The sequence below is a fragment of the Carex rostrata genome, chromosome 28 (genome assembly GCF_964058835.1).
Source record: "Carex rostrata chromosome 28, lpCarRost1.2, whole genome shotgun sequence".
Classification (NCBI taxonomy): domain Eukaryota; kingdom Viridiplantae; phylum Streptophyta; class Magnoliopsida; order Poales; family Cyperaceae; genus Carex; species Carex rostrata.
In genome coordinates, this window is record NC_135945.1 from 4893296 (window position 1) to 4915196 (window position 21901).

Consider the following 21901-nt stretch of genomic DNA (forward strand, 5'->3'; position numbering starts at 1 on the left):
TTATTTACTATTTATTAAGTATTTTACAAAATTGTTGATCCAACGGTGGCTGCTGATTTTACTGTTTTGTTAAGCCACCGTTGGATCAATAATTTTGTAAAATACTTAATAAATAGTAAAAAAATTTAGAAAAATGTAAAATTTGGTCTCCAAGCACATATTAATATGGAGAACAAGATGAACGGTTTGGATCGGCCATTTGGATTTTGAATTTTAGATTTATGGTCCAATGCACAAACCCCTCCATGCATTGCAATGCACCATAGCCCATCTCTCTCTCTCTCTATATATATATATATATTTGTGTTTAACGCAAAGCGGTTCCGTTACGATTTTGTCCGTTAAACTCATGTGCCGGTTAAATAGTAATAGAGAAGAAGATAAAAGATAAAGACTCAAAAACACTCACAAATTAAACTTTTCATTTAAACTTCCCTGCCTGTAGGGGTGTTCATCGGTTTGGTTCGGTTGAAACCGAATCAAACTAGACAAACCAAAGTTATAATTCATTTTCAAAAATAGAACCGAACTGAACCGATTTAATATTGCAATCGAACTGAATCGAATCAAAGTTTTATTTCGGTTTGTTCGGTTTATTCCATTCAAACAGAAATATATTAATTTTTTTTATTTAAAGCAATTGATTTATAATAATGAAGTATATTAATAAATAAACCGGGATATTAAGAAATAAGTTGAGATGATATTTAAAACAATTAATTAAGAAATAAATCGAGGTATTAAGAAATAAACCTGGATGGTCCGGACGAAATTCATAATATATAAAAGTTTGGTCGGTTCGGTTATTTTAGTTTTGAAAATTTTGAAACCGAACCGAACCGAAGTTATAATTCGGTTTTAAAAATAAAACCGGACCGAACCATTAAATAAAAAACCCGAACTATTTAGTCCAAACTGATTCGGTTCGGTTCAAAACCGAATAAATTGGACCCAATGAACACCCCTACCAACAGGGGGTTCCATACATATTTAAAGACAAAACAAAATAAAATGGTTTCATAGGAAATGCAAACTATTAAATACTATTAAATCTAAACTTTAGTATACCAACAAAAGTTTAATTCTTATCAAATCCATGCGGTTAAAGCAATAAAATTGCTCTCCTTGGAAGACTGTCCATGCACCATACAGTCAAAGTAATAAATATGATTTCCTTGGAAGACCACCCATATGCAAACATCATGAAGTCAAAGAAACTCTTAAATTTGATATACATCTTAATTTTAATGATTTAAATTCTAGCGATTAATATGAAAAGTAATTTTTGTCTATATGTATGTATCAATAGAGTTTGGCTAGTATAACATCAGTGTCATTTCAATCTATATAACACCAATTCTAAAATCTATCAAATCGACTTCAAACGATGAATCTAAATCGTTCAAACCAATCTACTTCATTAGTTGTGCGTTTACATGCAAAATTTATAACTTTTCGAATTTATTTAGTATAAAGTCAAGCGGTCAAATGTGTGAGTTTTTAAATTAATTTTAATACATTAATTTTTCAATATTTTTATCGCTTGATTCGATACTAAAATAACTCGAAAATATAAAAAAATTGTATATAAATGCATCACTCATAATGTAAATCGGTTTGAACGGTTTGAATTAGTCGTTCGAAGTCGATTTGATATGTTTTAGAGTTGGTGTTATATAGGCTGAAATGACACTGATGTTATACTAGCCAAACTCGTATCAATATTATCTCAGCTTGTAATTACAAACTTGAAATAAAAATTATATGTTAAGCATAGTATATTAAAATGAATTTCTCTTTTATCTAAAAAATAAAAAATTAAGATATAATCAAATTCAATGACTTTTTTTTGAATAAATAACGTTCATATATTTTTCAGATACATATCCTATACATGAAGGAAAAAATCTAAATTAAATATTACTTTCTTATTTTGTGTTTTTCAAATCTATAAAATCTATATACGAAGAAAAAAGATCTAAATATTCATTATATTAGCAGATTTTCAGCACTTCCTTATTTGGTTTTATTAAATTTGCTTTAATTACATTGATTAAATAGAAAATATATATCATTAATTATACATAATAGCGGCTTCTCATCTCCTCTATTCATCTCCTTGGCGTCTCTCTTTTTTTTTTTTTTTTTTTTTTTTCCTTTCAATATTTTCTTTGCCTCCACCTCTCCAGAAGTACAGTGAAAGGTAGATCAAATCTGAGCCTTTGGATTGGAGATAGAGGGTTGTGATTTGGAGATACATGAAGAAGGGGGATTCGTGAGCTCTCTCTTTATTTTAATTGTTATTTGTATTTTGTAATATTATTCTCCTTACAATTATGAGTAGTATATATCTGTCTTATAAAAATTATAATTTAAGAGTTAATTAAGAAAAAAAAAGTTATGGTATTTGCTTTTTTGGGTTAATTGTCAACTTATTTTCTCTCTCTCTTTTTTGCACGGTTGTATATTTCTAGGCCCTTTTGTTGTTAATATAATCTGCTAGCAATCCATAAAAATCTATTGCTATAATTTTTTATTTATTTTGGTGTCATTGTTAGTAGATTTGTAAATTCTGTTCATCCAAAAGACAAAAACATAAAATGCAATTGGTAAATTATTGTCATATTTTGTTGATCAAAATACTTATATTTGATATTTTTTTATTTATTGTTGTTTCTTTTATTATTATTTATTATTTGGATTTATATATTTTTTTAATTTATGTCTTTTATTATCATTTAAATATTTTTTTGTGAATGTTAAACAAAAAATTCTTTTTATATTCTATTTAATCTTATAATATATTCCTATTACAACGCACTGACACGGTATCAGTATATAATTAAGGATCTAAATTATATGTGTTCCGTGTTTATTTTCCTTCAGGTCGGTGCAATCACAGCCAACTGTTGTGCAGGCCCCACCAACAGAGACAGAGGCGGCTTCTGTGAGCGAGGTAAAATTGACTACCAATGATGCTTTGGATTATCTGAAACAGCTCAAAGAGAGGTTTCAAGACCAAAAGGGAAAATATGACGAGTTTTTAGAGATTATGAAGGATTTTAAGAACCAAAGGTATCTTATCTTGCAACCGAATATATATATATCTTGAACAATCAAATTTGGTACTTATACTGGCAAGTAGGGGTGCATAAAAAATTCGTAGTTCGTGATTCGATTCGAGTTTGATTCGAAAAAGTTCGAAAAAAATTCAATTCGAAATAAATTCGGTTTGAAATTAATTCAAATCAGTTCGATTCAAAATTAATTCAATTTTGAATTTGAATTTGATCAGATTTGATTCGAATAGGTTGGTAAGTTTATTTGATTCGAATTAATTTAATTGATGAAGATTCCTGTTCGCGATTAATGATTGCTAGGTCTGAGAAATTAATACTGAGCCTCTCTTCTTCTGTTCATGATAGCGAGCCTCTCTCCTGTCCAATTAATTTTTCTCGACCTTCTCTGGCTCTCTCGCTTTCCCTCTTCGCGAGTCTCCCTTTCTCGCTAAACCTAGCTGCTCTCTCACTCTGTCTCGTCTCGGCCGACTAAACAGTTACTTGCCGTCGCCTCTCCTCCAGTCTGTCTCCTCTCTCCGGCCATTCTCCTCCGCTGTTTGTCTCCTATGACCTCTCTCCTCCGCTGTTCTCCTCTGACTTCTCTCAATTTCGAACTAATTTCGAATCAAATCGAATTAGTTCGAATTATACCGAATCAAATTTGAACTGACCTTTTAGGTTTGAAATCTATTTCAATTTCGAATTGAGTTTGGTTCGAAATTATTTCGAATTCGAATTCGAACTAGGACAAGTTCGATTTGGTTCGGTTCGTTTGCAGCCCTACTGGCAAGTAACAATTTATTCTCGAAATTAATTCTTATTCTTATCATAATAAAAAAAAAACTCAAAACACTCAGGAATTTAATCAATACCCAGATGGTACGGACAATCTGTGGTCCCATTTAATGAGAATCGCACAACCAATCTGCAGATCAAAATTAGAGTCCACGAATTCAATCTATGGCCCTAGTTTTAGCCTTTTGTTGCATACAAACTTTGAGCTTTTGGATTTTTATATTAAATGTTTTTGTAAATAAAAAAAGAAAAAAAGTGTTGGGCCATAGATTGAATCTGTGAACTTCAGTAATTGGGTCCACGGATTGGTTCCGCGGCCTGAGTAATTTTTAAATTCTGACTGAACGAGGATGTTTTGGTTTATTTTTTTAATATTATGGTAAGAATAAAAATTTCAGAATTGATTCATACATTTATTTTCTGCAGGATTGATACAAATGGGGTGATTATGAGAGTCAAAGAGCTATTCAAAGGGAATGATGATCTAATTCTTGGTTTCAACCATTTCTTGCCAAAGGGATTTGAAATGAATAATTAAGCAGTGTTGGACGGAAAGCTACTTATCCTGTTAATTTATCTTTTTTTATTTGGTTATCAGAATAAAGCTAATCCGGTTGGATCAGCAATTTTCAAAGTGACTTAATAAATAGTAGAAAAATTCAGAAAAATGTAAAATTTGGTCTCCAAACACATATTAATATGGAGAACAAGATGAACGGTTCATATCGACTTTTTGAATTTTGAAATTTCAAATTTGGACCGTGTGTATTTTAGTCCAATATGTCATCGAAAGCATATTAGCCTATCTCTCTATATATATATACCTTTTCTTTTCAGAAAAAAAAAAAATTTAATCGTAGGTGGCATACTAATGTACAGACATAATAATTAGTACTGAAGATTTTTAGAATTAAAAATGCAATATCATATAATTTATAACACTACACTATAAACTAGAGATAGACAATGTAAATCAAACTATCACATATAATTTTAATTTATATGCCGATTTTGTTTTCACAATGCGTTATTAATATTATTTCGAATAATATCTCATGTAGCAATATCAACAACACTAGATAACACCACATTAGAAAAAAAAAACAATAATAACAATAATAATAAGAATTGTTATAATGAACTATTATATGCATCAATGAAGATTAAAGAGATTGGTTCTGAACATTTGTAACTTTGGTCATTTTTGTTAATATTCATTTATTCATCTTCTCTAGATTTTAATTTTAGAGGTAAAAAATTATCTAAAACTCTTATTCTTTTTCTTAATAAAAATAAGGTTCAAGCGATCTCAAACATTCGATATCGTTTTAAATATTCACAAAAATGCTTTAACTAAATTTCGAGCATAAAATTTCCCATTTGAAGAATTACCATTATCTTAATAACTATATCAAAATCTTATTCATGATACAAATATATTAACCTCTCTTCTCTCATATTAGGAATATTTCTTGGGATAAATATCCATTTAATGCCTAATTGAAGACTATTAGGGCTAATTTCAAGCCATAACTGATTTAGACCTATTTTATTTGAAATGAGTCCACTCAAAAAGTGTCATATATCATCAACTTTGGAACGGATAACCTCTCGTTTGTATTTATGCGATAAAAGAATCACCCGATGAAATTCTTAGGTGCATTCAGAATGCATAATCTCTCGTTTGGAACGGATAACCTCTCGTTTGTATTTATTCGATAAAAGAATCACCCGATGAAATTCTTAGGTGCATTCAGAATGCATAATCTCTCGTTTGTATCTATGTGATAAAATGGTAAAGCTAATTAGAATAAGGTATATTTATTTTCTTGCATTTTAATTTTTTTTAATAAGATTGCATTTTTACTATTTACACGCTTAGACTACAAATTTTTATTTTCAAAGAAGAGATCAAAATTTAAAGGGATGGAAAAATTGAGTATTTATAGATTTTAAGATTTCTTAAAATTGAAGATTATTAGGCTAATTTTTTTAGCCATAACTGATTTAGGCCTATTTTATTTGTAATGAGTCCACTCAAAAAGTGTCATATATCATCAACTTTAAAGAAAAATCAACCCAATATATACAGAGGTGTGGTGGTCCGGAACCGGAATTTTTCTTTAAATAAAATCAAATTTAAATATTTTAACAAAATAAGCAATTTAATTTTTATGAAAACAGCTCTACCATGGATCAGCGTATTTGTTTCATTGAAATATTTAAAAAGAAAAATCTTCGGAACCATTCTTAAAATTTAATAAAGCCCAATTCCTTGTAGTTAGGCCCGGATAACTTTTGTGTATTTGTATATGAACACCATTAACTTTTTTTTTTTTTTTGATGAGACTATTTAATTGTCAAGACATGCGTTATTTTCATGAGGTCTAGTTTGTTGCTTAAACTTTTTGCGTGATTCATTTGATACCATTCACAATTTGTAGATGATTCTCCTATTTAATTTCTTTTTACTCAGTTGTTTGTGCACATTTGCATTGTGATAAATCATAAAGCACTAGACGATACACATTCTTTTATATTTACTAAAAGTTAGATATTCAGTTTGAATCATGCTTGAGACATTGGAGGAAACAAAAGAAGATGATAAATGGTTTATTTATTTTCTTTGAAACTAAAATATAATTGCAAATTAGAACCAAAATCAACTATATCCATTTTTATAATATAAAGTGTTAGTTATGATAAGAAAAAAAATTTCTCTTTAACTGACCTATTATACTAGATGAAATGATAAAGTTTTATGTGAGCAACTCCATAACCTTTTTTATTTTATTAGTTCTATACATATATATATTTATATAGGGACAATCTTATCTTATTATATCTTTTTTTTAACAAATAAAATAGTCCTATTGTAACTCTCCAACACAACTAAAAATTATAATCTCGTGTAATCTTAATATTTCCGGTTCAAATCAGAATTGAAAATCCTCCATAATAGTGCCAGTTCAATTAATATTTCATTTATTTACTTTTATTTATTTATATTTATTTAAATTTAACAGCTCAGATGAACGGATCCTTCGAGCCAGATAAAGAATCACTCAACTTGGAGTCTTCTACATACCAAAAGGATTGAGAAACACATTGTCTTTTGCAGCTATGCCTTTCAATCTAAAAACCTCATCATAATGTGACATTATGTTGTTAATAATGTTGCGCCAATCGATATAATTGGCATGTGCATTTATAACAGCTCTCAACTCGTTAACCTGGAGTAAAAGAAATTGTAATACACTGATAACATATTCATCACGGGTTTCCTTGGATTCTGTAAATTCATCCTTATTAATTTTGTGATGTTTTGGATTCTTGAGTTCCTGTTTGTTAATTTCATATGATTTTCACTAATATAGTATGTCTGGTATGTATAGTTTTTATTTTTCTAGTTTGATTTTGTTTTTTCTTGCAAATTCATTTATAGACTGATTTAGAGTAGGATTTCGGACTAGACTGGTTCAGATCATGCATATTTTGTTACAAGACTGGATTTTTCATGTTTTGCTAATTATACTACTTTTCCTGCTAATTCTAATACGGTTAAGGCTCTGGACAGTTATTGTTTGATATTTTCTGTTGATTCTGGTATTGAAGCTTGCTTATTTTGATTTAGAACATATTTTGTCTTTTGATTGTTTTGGTTTAGAGCAAGATTTTGTATTTTTTTTATCATAGCGATGCTTTGATGCTCTGTATATTGATTTGTTAAGTTGATAAGGGGTCCCTTTCTTAAATGGTTTTCTGGGATTTTCTTTTCCTTCTTATATGTAATACACTATTTCTGCAATCAATTTTTGTAATGGAATAAAGAGTGTGAATTTGATCACTATTAAAACTTTGTTTATCATTTATGTATTTTACTTTCGAATTTGTGAAATTCATACGTATCCTTATTTTGATTTGTTTTTGAAATAATACGTACTGTTTGTGTAGTTGTATGTGCATGAAAAAGTTGATGTTTGATGCTTTGTTATTTTTATAAATTGAATAAAAACACAAAATTTAACTTGCAGATTTTCTTCTCAAAATTTTAGTTTACCAAACATGAACAATATCAATTGACATACAATGGCATAACCAAGTTTGAATTTGCATATAAATAAACATAAGCACAATCATTTATATAGTGACACCAACCACAATATGGTACAAGCAACATAAATTAATATTTATGCCGAGATAATTAAATCATATATTTACAATCTACAACATTAAAATTATAATAGTAAATCGTATATTCTTGTCATAACTCAGACAAACAATGGCAGTTAGCATTTCTTGCTAGCTTCTTATTAGTTCTTGGTTCTGTTGCAAAATCTCCTCCTTTTATATATATGCAAAGCTTGCTGCAATTTCTTTTAAATTGATGCAAAAAAAAGATAAAACAACATTGACGTATAATCAGAATAGGAGCCAATCCGGATCATGCCTATAACGCACATGGCTCTTTAAAATTAGTACAGATCTCAATCGGATGGTCCAGATCTATCAACACACGTTCCATTAATGCAGAGGATACGAATTCAGATTTTTCTAGGCCCAATTTGCTACCCGGAGATTTATCCAAAATCACTGCCTAAAGCTCTGTAAATCACTGAGAAACTTTCAATGATTTGTGGCTTGATAGAAACTTTCAATACTAAATTAAGTTCGATGGTGATATCGTGTTATGTAACAGCTTCACTCTTATTTTATTTTATATACAAATCCAACTTGTTGAATACTGTTCCAACAAACATTATTTGAGCCAAAAGATAATTTAAAAGGAACTTCATTTCAACAGATGATTTATAGATACCAATTTGCTATTACAATGTTGCCTTTCAACTCTCAAAGTTCTACCAAATTATACATTACACATAAAAAAAAAGAAAGAGCCAAAACAAGAAGGCCGTGATGAATCTACTCAATTGGCATACATATAACAAAATAAAATAATCAACTCCACTAACTAAATTACAGATCTTTAATTCAACCGTTGAAGCAAACATTGAACCTCTTTTGTCAATCCCTGTGCCATATAGCTCTGCTACTAGGGACGGTTGAATCTTGTACACCATCGTTGCACCGTTTCCGTTGAAATTTTCATGGTCTCTCCATCCCCTCTCACCTCTTGACCAAATACTGTAGCCTTCACTGCTGCTCTAATCGACCCCACTGTCACCATCGGCCGTGTTGTCCCGGCTGGTGGCACTGGCCCCACATATCCACCTCTCTCCTCAAATTACAGGCATAGATCACAGCATGTGATTGAAGGAGAGTAGTTCAGCCTCTGTTCACCCGGGACAGAGGCTCTACCGTGGGACCCTCGTCAGTCGTTACGAGCGATATGTTATTGCAGCTGGTCTCTTCTCATTTTTCTTGTGGAGAGATGGCGACAGGAAACACATACGTTTCATTTCCTAAACCACTCATGCCAATGATGCAACCTCATAAGTATCTAATTACAAGAATTAAAAAAAAAAATTAGAACCATATTAAGAACAATTGTGACAAGGACTGAAAAATATAATTTATATGCAAACCAGACATTATTAATTGATAAGCTAATTTTGGAGACTGATATCATCAAACTGCCATTTTGGTCATAATATTGGGAGATTCGATCAAGGATTTACAAAGCGAGTATAAAATAAACTATAGAGTTTATCATAATATGCATTCTGCCAATAAGAGCAATGACTTACTCCTTGTAATTAGCATAATAAACTGATTGAAAATTTTCAGCAAATTAAAAAAAAAGAAGTAAGAGTACATTATTTTTCATCCATTTTTCTATTTGTGCAACATTATTTGTTCATCAATATTCTTCAGTATGTATAAATCAAGAAACAATATATAGCACCATCCATGAGTTTCTTTCCTTGCATAGAAATATGATTATTTGAAAGTTATCATTCCAAATATTTGTGTTTGTCTGGTTTACGATTGTCATTAAAACACTATGAAAACCAAATGACCGAAGCAACATCCTAAGAAATGTTCGCTTTAATAATACAAACTCTCGCAAACAGCAAATGCAATATTACGTTTGAGGACCATTACTTTGATATTTATGCTAATCTGAATACAAAATAAAATATCCAAGTAAACTGTCTGAATTTTCGCATAATATATTTGTGAGAGATATACAATAGAAAATAACATTTTTAGCAAGGTGTCAAAAACTGTTACCGGTTCCAGCTCCTATCTTAACTAAGGATTTATACGAACTCTCGCAAACAACAAATGCGATATTACGTTTGAGGACCATTAACTAGGACTAAACCTTGTATGCTTATCTGAATACAAAATAAAATATCCAAGTAAGCTGTCTGAATTTTCGCATAATATATTTGCGAGATATACAATAGAAAATAACATTTTTAGCAAAGTGTAAAAAACTGTTACCAGTTCCCGATCCTATCTTAACTAATGATTTATACGAACTCTCGCAAACAACAAATGCAATATTATGTTTGATGACCATTAATTAGGACTAAACCTTGTATGCTTATCTGAATACAAAATAAAATATCCAAGTAAGCTGTCTGAATTTTCGCATAATATATTTGCAAGATACAATAGAAATTAACATTTTTAGCAAAGTGTAAAAAACTGTTACTGGTTCCAGATTCTATCTTAACTAATGATTTACATATATTATTCTAGTAATTGTTTATAATATATTGTATTATTTTTCACATTTTTAATCCGAAGACCCCTTATAATAGTAAGCTGTCTGAATTTTCGCATAATATATTTGCGAGATATACAATAGAAATAACATTTTTAGCAAAGTATCAAAACTGTTACTGGTTCCAGATCCTATCTTAACTAATGATTTACATAGATTATTCTAGTAATTGTTTAGAATCTTTTGTTATATTTTTCACATTTTTAATCCGATGACCCTTTATAATAGTAAATTCTGTGTGACTCTTGAGAGGTCAACGACTGAGATTGCCACAACTTCATATAAAATCTTAACCAATACTCTGCATGTTGATTTTGGCTAATTCAAACTGGCACCAACACATATCAGGTGCCAATAATTAAAGCTTGAATTTTTCTTTCCATTTTCAGTTTTTTTTTTTTGTTTCTGTTACAACAATTATGCTATGGTCCCTACATTGAGCCTACAATCAGATCCACCTTATGTCTTAATTACTTATTTCTACAAGACACTTCAGGATTGTTTCTAAGGGATCAAGACACGATCTCATTTGAATGGAATCAGCTAACATATCATCAACAATCAACAAATTTTCATGCCTAATAAGTCTACACAGAGACCGATCCAGTCTTTAAAACACTAGAAATGTTCTCTTAAACCTATTCAAGTTACCTAAATCGTGATACTCAAATTCAAATTCAAAATAACATCTAGTAATCAAAAACAGAGATGAGCAACCGATTTACCTCATAGACGCTAGATCAGCTACGCCCGACGCTGGATCTCCGCCTCGTTTGTCGCGCGCAACAGCCTCCGATCCTCCCCTATCTCTCATTCTCTCCTTCGATTTCATCGGTGCCGCCGTTCTCTGTCTTTCGAACTGGTCCGTCGGGTCTATTTATAGATCTCTCGCACCCCTTCAAAGGAATATTCTAGACTCTAAACCCTTGGTTGTGTTCTACATGTATTATAAAATAACAGGGCTCTGCTATCAATTCTTTAATCATCTGATTTGATCAGACGGTGGAAATAATCTTTGTCAGGCGAATCTTATTTGTTTAATTGCAGGGGAATAAAGATATCCTCTACGGTAATTTTATTAGGTCATATCTTTATCGTCTTTTATTTAGTTTCCGTTATAGAATTATTTTCAATTTGTTGACGCTTTTGTCCCTCCGCGCTGTTTATTTTTTATTGGGCCTAATTCTATTCTAACTTCTTAATTGTAGGTAAGTTTGGGTTATTTCATCTAAATTTTGGGCTGAAATTATGGGAACAATTTTCTTGTTTGTTTCCATCAAAATATTTGAATGATTATATTGTATCTATCTGCACTATATCAGTGTCTTCTACTGTCTACAAATAATACGTATATTAATGTAAATTTGTTATAATATTAGAGAGGGTGTGGAGATTTTGTCTAAAGGCTTTGGATAAAATCTAATTCAAAGTCAGTAGTAAACCATCCGATCTGTGTTAGTTTAGATTTATGGAGCCATTCAGAATTATTAAGTTTTAAATATACTGACACGAATCTTAAAGCAAATTAAACGGTAAGGCCTGACTTTGGATAAGATTTTGTCCAAACTTCTTGGGACAAAATCCAATTCCTATTAGAGAAAGAGTTATTGGAGAATTATTTATCTTGACAATCCTGATAATATTTTGAAATTAATTGAAATAAGCTAGAAAATTTAAATTGTAACTTATAAGTATATATTTGGACATGCGTAACGTACTAACTAAATTTCATGTAATTTGAATATTGTTTGGTGATGAATCTATTAAGCATCAAAATTTATATCATTGAAAATTTAAATTACTTGATAAATAGTAAAACATGTGTAAAAACGCTTAATTATTTATAGGGATGATATATGCAACATTTTTTTTTTTTTTATGTAAGGGTCGCTGTTAATATGGCGCTGCATGATAGACCACATATTTTGTATAGCAGAAATATTGAAAATAGGAAATAGAATGAACGGTAAATATTGAAAACATAAAATAAAAAATGCCATGTCATCGAATTTTAGGTCCGGATAATCGTTGCCTATAATTAGATATGAAAAAAAATATTTTTTAAAGATCATTTATTTGACATGACACATGCATCCTTTCTATGAGGTCTATTTTTGTTGCTTAAGCTTTTTGTGTGATTCATTTAACACTATTCACAATTTTTAGATGATTCTCCCATTTAAAATCCTTCAAAATTTGTTGTTTGTACATATAAATTTGCACTAAGATAAATCACTAAGCAATATACATTACTTTTATATTTTCTAAAGATTCTTGTTTTATATATATTAAGGTTGAAATATACTTGAGACATTGGAGGAAACAAATGAAAAAAGTAATAATTTATTTATTCTTTAGAGTTTTTTTTTCAGTTAATGTCGACTGCAGGTGAGGATTAATGAAATGAACTATGAACCATTTGTTTTGCTAATTAGAACAAAATAATTAATCTGTTTCACTCTTTATATTTTTTTTATAACATAAAATGTTATTATGATAACGAACTTTATGTGGAAAACAAAAATACTGATCGGACTAGATAAAATGATAAAATTTTGTTGTGAGCAACTCCATAAACCTTTTTATTTCAATTGATAGTAAATATATTTATATAGGGACAAATAATCTTATTTTATAAAATTTATATAAATGAAAACGGATAGTTAATTAATTTATTTACATAATTATTTTGGATCAACAAATTGAAGATCCTATATATTTTTCATGTTCAACATTTTCTTGATTAGTCAGAATTGAGTTGCAATGTCTAGCTATATGAGTTTTGGACTTCATATATAGTGCAACGTACTACCTTAATTAATGAGAAAACAGTTCTCAACTTATATACTAATTTTATGTTGATATTTTATGTGAATGAAGCAGTTGAGAAGAAATCATGTGCAATTCATTTTCTCCAATGGCAGGCTGATAAAGTTGCAGAATCTTCATAACTTTTGGAGATAGGGAAAATTCGAATGTTGCTGATAATTTTGGAAAAATATGTCAGAACAATCACATAATATAAAAAAATAATGAGTGAATGTAGTGGTAAGTGGAGTAACAATTTTTAGAGTAATAGCTAGTTATTATTTTGAAAATATAACATTTTTTCTTTCTAGAAAATCTACAGTTAAAAATTGACTCCACAATTTTTGGAGTAATACCTAGTTATTATTTCGAAAATAGAACATTCTTTCTAGAAAATCTAAAGTTAAAATTTCCTTTTATAACTGTAATTTTAAAAAAATATTAATAATAATGTGCAAAAATATGTATGCATAGATTAATAGCTTAATACATTTCTCTGCTTAATTTTCTCTTCAGTCTGTACTAAATCTTAATTTATACAGTTTATACTTGAACCGTGTGCAATTAGCACCTTCACAATTTTCATCAGATATAATCGAAATTAAATTCGAATTCAAGTGCATATAGTTCAGATTTTATCCTCATAAAATCAATTTGTTAATTTTTTTTTCTAGGACCCTATGAAATGAGAAATTCTGATCGAACAAGATTTATGTACGGTTTGTACACGAACCGTGTGAAATGAGAAAACAATTCACTTGTATACTTCTTTTATTTAAAAAAAAATACAAATAACTCATCTTTTTTTATATATACAATCTTTATTTTATTTTATTTACAATCCAGTTGATTTCCAACATTAGTCACTGGTCAATGCGTCGATTGGTCGGGAGAAAATTGTAGTTATATAATCATCCAATCAGCTATAGTCGAGTTCTTGGGGATAGTTATTATAACCCCCACAGTTTTCTTTTACCAAATAACAAGTACAATTTTGTTTACATTTGAATAACAAGTACCCCCATTGGCAGAATAGAAAAAGCGAGCTTTTTACGATATTTTAACAAAATGATCTATTTTGTATCGTACAGATGTATTTATATCGGAAATAAGAAATTGAATGAAATTTAAGTAATAGATTTGTACCTCTGAATTGGCAATCGTAACATTCCATCCAATTCATGCATTTTTATCAATGACGCATTTCCTGCAATAGAAACAGTTTAGAAAAATTAATTGTTATAATTTGGTTTTATGAATAATATTTGTAACACGAAATAAAGATCTTGATTAAACATATGAACCTAACTTTATGAAGAAATAAAAAAAAAATTAAGCAAAAGGCCCCAAAAAGTATATATATTTAAACAATTAAATTAATTCTCTAACAAGTACAATCATTGATTTAAACAATTAATTAAATTCTCTAACCTTATTATTATGCTCTCTCTTCAATTCTAACCGGAATCAGTGACACACTTGACCTCTCAGCATCAGTATCATAGAAGTCGGCACTAAACATAACTGTATTCCTGCATCGATTGCACCATAAAACAAAATCTTATATAAAGCATATATATCCAGTACCATATAGGCCATGAAGTGATAAAACAGAAAAAGTATGAGAATTAATGTTCTAAAAATTAGCTTTCAGCATCTAAAGTATATTTTGTCTAAATTACGAAAAGTATGTATACTTAATGTATTAAAATATTAATAACAATTAAATCAAGAGGAGGGATCCAATTACACTCTTTTTTTGTGACACCAGATTACACTTTCTGTTTTCAAAATCTATTATGTTGAACTGTTTAGACCGACTGTTTGGAATTTGAAAACTTTGAGAATGAAGAGTGTAATTCGGTGTCATCAAAAAAGAGTGTAATTGAATCACTCCTCTTAAATCAATTACATACCTACAAGGCCTCTTTTCCTAAATCACTCATGCCGAATTTGAAGCGAATTTTATTCTCCATTACAAATGACAAAGCCTCATGTGTATCTACATTACAAGAATTAAAAAAGGTTAACATATTAAGAACAATTGTGCCAGGGCTGAAAAATATATATATATATATATATATATATATATATATATATGCTAAGACATTAATTGATAAGTTAATTTTGGAGACTGATATCATCAAAATGTTGCGAAGTAAAGCGACTATTTTACTTCACGCTCATATTTTATGATTTTATAGTTCAAAACATCGATCCGAACTGTGCATCTTGTTCTCCATATTGAAATATACTTGGAGACCAAATTTTACATTTTTTGGAATTTTTTTACTATTTATTAAGCAATTTTGAAAGTCGCTGATCTGATGGCCCAGAAAATTTTACTATTTTTATTGTTCACAGCATAACAGCAATTTTATAAAATGCTTAATAAATAGTAAACAAATTCCAAAAAATGTAAAATTTGGTCTCCAAGCACATTTCAATATGGATTAAATATCTAACGGTTCGGATCGGTCGTTTGGACTTTCAAAATAAAAATACGGCGTGAAGTAGAAACACATTTTACTTCGCAACTCACCGTAGCCCATCTCTCTCTCTCTCTCTCTCTATATATATATATAGAGTGTGGCTAATTTGCTACCGGAAGCACTTTGACCGAGGTGCTTCCGGAGCTATATTAGCATATGTGATGTTCAAACAACAAATCCAAACCGTTAGATGTTTAATCTATATTAAAATCTACTTGGAGACCAAATTTTACATTTTTTTGAAATCTTTTTCCTATTTATTAAGATGGTTTGAAAATCACTGTTTTTATTAAAATTCTGCACCATAAAAAACAGCGACTTTCAAACCATCTTAATAAATAGTAAAAAAATTTCAAAAAATGTAAAATTTGGTCTCCAACTAGATTTTAATATAGATTAAACATCTAACGGTTTGGATTTGTTGTTTGAACATCACATATGCTAATATAGCCCCGGAAGCACCTCGGTCGAAGTGCTTCCGGTAGCAAATTAGCCACACTCTATATATATATGCTAAGACATTAATTGATAAGTTAATTTTGGAGACTGATATCATCAAAATGTTATTTTGGTCATAATATTTGAATTTAATCAAGGATTTTCAAAGTAGGTATGAAAAAAAGTATGGATCGAGTTGATCATTATATCCATTATGCCAATAAGAGCAATGACTTCTTATAAGCATAATAAACAGCTTGAGCATTTTCAGCCAATTCAAAAAAATGTAAAAATTACACTGCAAATGTTATATGAATAAGAGGTCATTTTTCATCTATTTTTTTAGATAGCAACAGTATCCGTTCATCAACATATTTGAGTATGTATACATCTAGAAACATTATATAGCAACATATATAAGAGAGTCTTTTTATTGCCTTATATAGAAATATGATTCTTTGAAAAGTTATCATCCAAAAATTCATGTATGTGTGTGCTTTTATGACTGTCATTAAAAAACACCACAAAAATCAAATGACCGAAGCAACATCCTAAGATTTTCCCTCTGATAATACAAATTCTCACAAACAACGGAGACGATATTATGTTCGAGGACAACTAATTAAAACTAAACCTTTTATACGTATCTCAATACTAAATAAAATATCAAAGTAAGATTTTAAGAGCCTGTGTACACACTCCTTCATACAACCACATCATATCAGAGCCTGCACTTTTCGAAAAGAGAGTGCTTTAACTCTTACTCCATGAAGTTTTTCAGTTCATAAACACACCACGTGATAGAGATGCTTTCTCACTTGTTTGTAATTTGTGGCACCATAAGTAAGCTAAGACCTGACAACATTTGTCAGTTCGGAATCTATACTTCGTTAAGCATCTCTCGCTCTCATCCACTTCCCTAATATCTAATCTATCTCTCTGAAAGGTCGCCCTCGGTTCTATGATTTTAAGTTGGTGCTAGCATGTTGAGACCGGAGAAGCGCTTAGGAATAATCAGTTGAAGAAACTAAACCTTAAGAGAGTTACCATTTCAAACTTAGATATGAATCAAATTTTTTTTCAATTCCATAGATCAAATTGAAAAAAAAATTCAATTTCATAGATCAAATTAAAAAAAAAAATCAATTCCATAGATGAAATTAAAAAAAAATTCAATTCCATATATAGATGAAATTGAAAAAAATTCAATTCCATAGAAGAAATTGAAAAAAATTTAATTCCATAGATGAAATTGAAAAAAAAATTCAATTCCATAGATGGAATAAAAAAATAATTTCATTGAAGTAAGTAAAAAAATTTAGTTCTATTGAAAAAACAAAAAGAATTTAATTTCATAAAATGAAGCAAAAATAAAATTGTTTAATAATTAAAACGATAATATTTCAATTCCATATTGGAACAATAAACATTATAAAGAAAAAAAAAATAAAATAAAATAAATTGATGATGTAGCATAGGGTTATCATCAATTTCAATGGCTTCTTTATGTTGTAGTGATTGATATTGAGCAGGTTCTTCTTTTATATTATCCATTACAAATAAATTCTCTTTGTAATGATTTCACAGTCTAAAATGAAGATAACACATAGTCTTTATAATGTTTCAAGTAACATTTAACATTATTCAATGAAGTATTCAACCATACAACATTTCACATTACCCAAGAAATTATTCAACCATATAAAATTGACATTTATAATGTTCACGTAAAAAAAATGATCATGTCAATGTTCAACATGTGATACAAGCAACCTGGGAAATGTAAAAGGTCACTTCAAATGTAAATACTAAATATTTAAAACATATGTTGCAACCTATGAAAGATTTCATTTGATAAATATAAAGTATTCACTATCGTTAAATTAAGTATTCATCCATAACTAAGACCAATGCTCTGAACCAACATTTAAATCTGCTTTCTTTCAAAAAAAATTTCACATTCCCTAAGGAAATATTCAACCATATATAGGAAATTTACTTTTTAAAATAACAATGATATTTTAACAGTTGATGTGAAATGTCATACTTGATGTTATTACCCATATATGTGTTCACGTGAAGAAAAATGTTCATGTCAGTGTTTATTATACGATACAAACAACATGTGATGCAAACAACTTGTGAAATGTGAAATGTCACTTCAAATGTAAATACATAATTTATGTGTTAATTTTTATATATTAAATTAATAAATTCGACTTGTTTCTGTATTTATGTCAACATACATATAATATTGTATCTTGTTCGATTTTTATCCACAATTGTTATTATTCCAAATTTGTCATCCAAATTGATGTCGTCAATTGTAAAAGAAGAATGAACGGTAAAATTTTGATTTCTTTCGGATGAAACAGATGGTGCCGTTGGTGCCACTTTTTCTCTAAAAAAAAAAGATAAATTATTATCTGCATCAGTTTTCTATAAATAAATATGAAATCAGTGGAGATTAATTAGTTCTGAACATTTGTAACTTTGATCATTTTTGTTAGTATTCATTTATTCATCTTCTATAGATTATAATTTTATAGTAAAAGAGTTATTTAAATCTTTTTTTCTTTTTAATAAAAGTAAGGTAGAAGTGATCTCAAACATATGGGATCGCCTTAAATATTCACAAAAATACTTCAATCAAATTTCAAACATTCCATTTTTATATAAAAAGTATTGTCTTAATAACTATATTAAAATCTGATTCGTGATACAAATATGTTGGCCTGCCTCTGAGAAATATGTCTCACGATAAATGTCCACTTAATGCTTAAATGGAGATCATTAGGGCTTATTTTAAGCTATAACTGATTTTGGGCCTATTTTTTAAGCGGTCCGGAACCATTCTTAAAATTTAATCTGAGCCTAAATTTTTGTTATGCGATCATTTAATTGACATGACCGGGCATCCTTTTTATGAGGTTAATTTTATGGCTGAAGTGTTTTTGTGTGATTCATCTGACACTATTCACAATTTGTAGATGATTTTCCTATTTAATTTATTTATACTCTGTTGTTTATGTACATTTGCATTATCGTAAATCATAAATTACTAGGCAATATACATTCTTTTATATTTACTAGAAATTAGAAATTCAGTTTGAAACATGCTTGAGACATTGAAGAAAACAAAAGAAGATAGTAAATTATTTATTTATTTATGTTAAAGTTAATTTTTACAAATAATGAAATTGATATTTTTCTAAAATATAAATGAAAACCGTACCCATATATTTGAGAAAAGAGTTGATTCGCTAATTGTGCTAAGATTAACCTTACCTGTAGGAAAATTAGAGTAGACGAATATATAGTGTCATGCATATTGACATCCCATCAAAGATAAAATTAATTGGTACATAAAGAGTTATAACAAACGCTAGATATTTTTCCATTTTCTCTAATCTAATTATCATTTTAGATTTTATAATCAAAGCAACTAGGGGTGCACAAAAAATTCGTAGTTCGTGATTCGATTCGAGTTTGATTCGAAAAAGTTCGAAAAAAATTCGATTCGAAAAAGTTCGAAAAAAATTCGATTCGAAAAAGTTCGAAAAAAATTCGATTCGAAATAGATTCGGTTTGAAATTAATTCAAACCAGTTCGATTCGAAATTAATTCAATTTCGAATTCGAATTTGATCAGATTCGATTCGAATATATTCGCTAATTTATTTGGTTCGAAATATCCGAGTGTAACTTGGACCGTCCAATTATTTCTGATGAATCAAAGTGGAGAATAAAGAGCATGCCCTCTCGTACAGTGCGCCCAAGTATAAAATGTAATCAACCCTGATATTTTCGTACTCAGACACTCTACGAATTTTACACGAACCACATATAAAAAGCCTTGTCTCCTGCTGGACACAGAACGGAAGAACCGGTTTCGTGCGTAATATTTTATTAGTGTCGTGATACTTTTTTTGGGTAAATTAGCCCTTGTCGTACTTTCCAGGGTGAACATCGCGTCTCTTCCTCTCTCACTCTCACTCTCGTCTAAACCTAGCCAACTTAAAATCACCTTTTCGCTCTCTCCTCTTTCTCTTCAGATTTTGCGTTGATAGTTGATACTTGAGTTATGATTGATTTCGCGTCTCTCCCTCTCGCTTAATTTTGTTGATTTATTTTGAATTTTCTGATCTCAATTCTTCATACAATTTGTATCAATTTCGAACTAATTTCGAATCAAATCGAACTAGTTCGAATTATACCGAATCAAATTCGAACCGACCTTTTAGGTTTGAAATCTATTTCAATTTTGAATTGGGTTTGGTTCGATATTATTTCGAATTCGAATTCGAACTAGGTCAGATTCGATTTGATTCGGTTCGTTTGCAGCCCTAAAAGCAACAATGAAAGAAATGGGATAAGACAGACATTTTTTTTTTTTTTGAAGCAAGATTAAAGAAATAGAATCACATTTGTAATGATTAAACTTTTGTTTTCCATTGACTGACATATTATACTAGAGAAAATGATAAATGTTTGTTGTAAGCAACTCTATAAAACTTCATATAAACAATGTTCAATAGTTTATTTTTTATGTGAGTTAAAGTTATGATAAATTAAGTTGTTTTTTTTCTAAATTAAAATTACATAAGATATTATTGTTTGGTTATGAGTTAAAGTTATATATGATGGAATAAGTTGAACATCTTAATTTCCATATTTTGTCTTACACATTTAATAACAATTAGAATGTTTTTTCTATTATAAAATAATTTAAAATAATTTTGTAATTAAAATTTAGTAAAGTGGTCAAAATTTTGTAATTAATTTTGTATAGAGTCAAGTGGTAAAAAAATATTCAAAAAATAAATGCATTAAAATTAATTTATAAATATTTTAATTTTGACCGCTTGACTTTATAATTAATTCATTAGAAAGTTTAAAAATTTCGCATGTAAACGCATCACTCATATAGTAACTAGATTTTAATTGTTCAGATTCGTCGTTTGAAGTCAATTCAATAGATTCTAGTGTGAGTTCACAAAATGGCTTAGTGAATTAGGAACACCCTTGTTCTACTTCACTTAATTATACACAAAAAATTTGCGTTCGATATAAAATTATGATATCTAAAATAAATTTAACTGTACTAATTGTTTTTGAACGTAAAATTATCAATTTGTGATATATAATTGTTTTTATGAGCGAGGCTATGATATTATTCATAACGTGAATTGGTCTGTACTATATATTAATATCTTTGTTTTCAAATTTAAATCAATTGATCTTAACTGTTCAATATAATCTTCATACAAAATATACTTATGGATTAAATTTTCCATTTTTACAATTGTTTTAGGTAGGTAGAAATTCATTTGATTTAAAAATTCTATACCATTTAAAGTAGAGTTTTGTTTTTATTTATCCTTCACAGCTTGTACATTTTCTTATTTACCTTTAGACACTTTAATTTATTCTATTTCTCTCTCATTTCTTGCAACTCTTTCTTATGTACTCCCATATAGTTAATTAGTCTCATGTTAATTCTAATTAAATTATGTAAAAATCTTAATTCACCTCATTCAAATAATCTCTTTGTAATAAGTTCTATGATAAGATGTTAGAAGAGGTTAGAAAAGGGTTGGAATTATCTCACAT

At 29.1% G+C, this 21901-nt stretch overlaps 1 long non-coding RNA gene and 1 pseudogene across 1 annotated transcript; one reads left to right on the forward strand and one right to left on the reverse strand.

The window, feature by feature from the left end:
• The first annotated feature begins 2258 nt into the window (after positions 1 to 2258).
• Positions 2259 to 4392, forward strand: LOC144545635 (paired amphipathic helix protein Sin3-like 3 pseudogene; annotated as a pseudogene).
• Positions 4393 to 8630: 4238 nt separating this feature from the next.
• Positions 8631 to 11401, reverse strand: LOC144545425 (uncharacterized). The gene is made up of 2 exons (XR_013508510.1): positions 11277 to 11401; positions 8631 to 9315 (listed from the first exon to the last, which is right to left on the reverse strand). It is a non-coding gene; the product is annotated as an uncharacterized LOC144545425 (long non-coding RNA).
• Between the last annotated feature and the right edge of the window lie 10500 nt (positions 11402 to 21901).